Below are 3,799 nucleotides of genomic sequence, written 5' to 3'. Positions count from 1 at the left end.
TTGGCTTATTTTCATCCGACATACCATCGATGTAGTACTCTGCAATTCTCGCACTCACCGATTTCGGTTGCAAGTCTTACAAACCTTACAAGAACTCATGGTGGCTATGGGATTAACTCTAGAGCTACAACGAAGCTGCTGGCTTAAAGGAGTCAGCATCTTGTCTTGTGACAGATCGTCGGATTGAGGCAAGTTATAATCAAGATCCATAGGTGTTATATTTGTACACTTTAAATAAATTGATTATTCTGACAGTTCAAATTTTTGAGATTAATAGTTAGCAGTACCAACGGTCGGACAACTCCCTCACAAGTGCAATCTCTCTCAAAAAGGAATGCTGATGAATTATTACATTACTTGGGTTGGGTTGGGTTGGGTTGGGTTTGGTTTGATTGCTTTGGGCTGGGCCCAAAGTGGTTCAAAATTAGTTCATTTATTAGGGTTGGAAAAACATGCATGCATTATTTTGATGGATTAGATTGGTTGTTTGAAAGGAGTTCTTTTTTCTTTTCTTTCTTTTTTTTTCCTTCTTTTTTTGTTTGAAGCAAAGCATTCCAAAAATCTAAAATTGCATACCATCCTCTTCGTTCATTTCTTTTAGAAATAAACTCATCAGTAGTTGGTACCCGAGGTCCCAAGTTCGAATCCTAGTTTATTTACATTTCCAGCTAAATTTATTTCTAAATAAAATAAACGAAATGGGCAGCGGACGACATATCTCTCAAAAAAAAATAATAATAAACTCATCAGCCAGTAATGTGAAGTAACTATGCTCTTTACGACTTACACTAGAAACGATTGATGACATGAAATTATTCTCAATCAAAAATGTTATCTAAACTATTCAAAATGTTATAAATTAGGATTAATTTCATACATATTTCTGCAAATATACTGAATGACAAATATATCCCTACAAAGTTTAATTTTCATATGTTGTTCCTACAAAAGTTCTAATATTTTCAAATATATATATTCTGCCGTTAGAATCTGTTAGCAAAATTTAGTTAACCATACGTTAAATACTTAACTATGATTAGTTTTTGATATTTTTACCCCTCTTATATTATATTGTTATAATTTTTGGGGTGATATATTTGTGATGGCAAAATTGAAAATATAAACAGTTCTCTAATAGTTCTCTAACGGTAACAAACCAAATGAACATATTTGTAAATATCAAGACTTTTATAGGGACAACATATAAAAGTTGAACTTTATAGAATTATATTTGTCATTTACTATATTTATAGGGACCTATATGAAATTAACCCTATAAATTAATACTACAGTGCTTTGAGTTCTTCACGTATATACTTCAATAATTATGAAGAGATTTCAAACGTTCTTAGTATTAGGGGTTGTCTTGCATTTAAATCTTCATTGCAAGTGTGGCTTCTGATGAGCTCAAAAGTTTTATTTTACCTGCTGTAGTTGCATCTTCATGCTGTAGTTGACTCTGTAAGTAAAAGCACCATTAAATTGGACGTAGTTCAAAATACAGCAGAAGAGTAATTTTACCAACCATCTCCCCTCTTTAGTACTAAAAAAAAAGAAAATCTTTGAAAATAATCTCACCATCTCAGATGTGAAATAATAAAATATGCAAATACAACTTCCAACTGCACTCAGCCAAATAAAAATTTGGAATTGCATATTTCTCAACCACAAAACGCAATGCAAGTGAGATATGTAAGTGCAACTATGCATATTTAATTATAGGGTTAATTTCATACAGATCCCTGCAAATATAGTAAATGACAAATTTATTTCTATAAAGTTTAAATTTTATATATATATGTTGTCCCTGTAAAAGTTTTAATATTTTCAAATATATCCCTCTGATTTGTCATGGTCAGAGAACTGTTAGAGAACCATTAGAAAACTGTTTATATTTTCAATTTTGCCATCACAAATATATCCCTTAAAAAATCATAATAGTATAATATAAGAGGGGTAAAAATATCAAAAACTAATCAGAGTTAACTATTTAACCTATGATTAACTAAATTTTTTTAATGGATTCTAATGGTAGGAATATATTTAAAAACATCACGACTTAAATTTATAGGGACAATATATGAAAGTTGAACTTTGTAGAAATATATTTGTCATTCACTATATTTGTAGGGAGCTGTCTGAAATTAATCGTTTCTTTAGCGTAATATTTTAATATTTATGCTTATTTTTAAAAATTAATATATATTATCTCTTTCCTATTTCTCTCTTAACTTCTCGCTTGTTTTTCACTTTATCTCTCTCTATAGGTGGCATTAGGTCGTAATATATATATATATATATATATATATATATATATATATATATATTATATATTATATAGCGTATACTGTACAATCCCATTTTAAGCTAATTAACAAGTTTAGGTTCAAATTTTGGTTTCCACAACTCTGTAACAATATATTGAGGAACCAATAGCCATTATATTAACTAATAATTTTAGGATTGATATTGCTGAAGGAAAAAGTAGTAAAAGTATCTAAAGTAGATTAAACGAACAGAGATGAAAAAGGTAAGATGAAGCAAATGATAATAATAAATACAATGTGTTCCTGAAACATCGTAATATTAAGAAGTATCTTTTATATATAGAACTATGAAGGACAAGCAATATTTGAGGTTCAGGAATTCATGCTTTTGAGATCAGAAAACCATTTGGCCCAAAAAGTATTTAGAAATGTTGGGAATGTGAAAAGTCGAAGAGTGAGAAGATAAGTGAATTTTGCGGAATCTTGACGTCGCGCTGCGTCCCATCAGAAGTCGCGCATCTGATTTCTTTGGATAATTGAAAGGTAGAACCTGTAGACAATTCTAATGCGACTTGACGGGACCAGAAACATATGCCGGAGCGGTGATGAAAAAGTGAAGGAGGCTTTTGAAGCCATTAGTTAGTGTCTCCGGATCTCCACGAAAATAATATAACGGTAAAAGCTGTTTAAGAAAAAAAAAAAAAAAAAAAAAAAAACTATTTATATTAATAAAAAAAAAGGGCTAAAATACAAATATTATATAACAACTACTCTTTAGCCATTTCTTATAACAGTTCTATGTGTATAAAAAATGAAATAATAGTTGAAATTTACATTTTACCATTGTAGATGACTTCTCTCTCTCCCTCATCTATATATATATATATAGGACAGACAGGAACTAATTTATATCTTTCGAAAGTATGAAACATCTCATAGTTTTTAAATTATTTTGATGAGATAGACATAATCCGATTGCCAATCGGAACTTGGAAGGAAGGACGAAGATATAATATCACAATTGTTAGATCTATAGAAGCTAAATTATCAATAATATTCGACTTATCATTGTCCATAAGTGAAATATCTCAAAATGAACGAGAACTGAAAATAAAATTTATTTAAAATATAATAATAAAAGATAAATTAATAATATTAAAATCGAGAAGGTACTTTGTTCATTGGAGAAGAGCATGGAAGCCTCCGTGCATCGCTAAAGTCAGTATTTTCATGAAACAAAGGATGAAGCTTTCTAATAACGATGATCAGCATCCGTTAGGACTTTAATCATAGGTATTATGAAATAATTGGAAAATTAATTCTACAATTTTTCGATGTCATTTTTACCTAGAGATTGAAAAGAGTTAAAATCAAAAATTTTTAAAATGGATTTGAATGTATACTAATATTGTAAATTACGGTTAGAAGTTCAAATCAGATGAAAATTTTGATAAAAAAATTCTTTATACTATTTAACACGGCAAGGAATCAATATCTCTAATTCGAAATTAGATATTAATAACTACTTTTTT

The sequence above is a fragment of the Ananas comosus genome, linkage group 21 (assembly GCF_001540865.1).
Source record: "Ananas comosus cultivar F153 linkage group 21, ASM154086v1, whole genome shotgun sequence".
NCBI classification, from domain to species: Eukaryota; Viridiplantae; Streptophyta; class Magnoliopsida; order Poales; family Bromeliaceae; genus Ananas; species Ananas comosus.
This window is presented reverse-complemented; position numbering follows the sequence as displayed.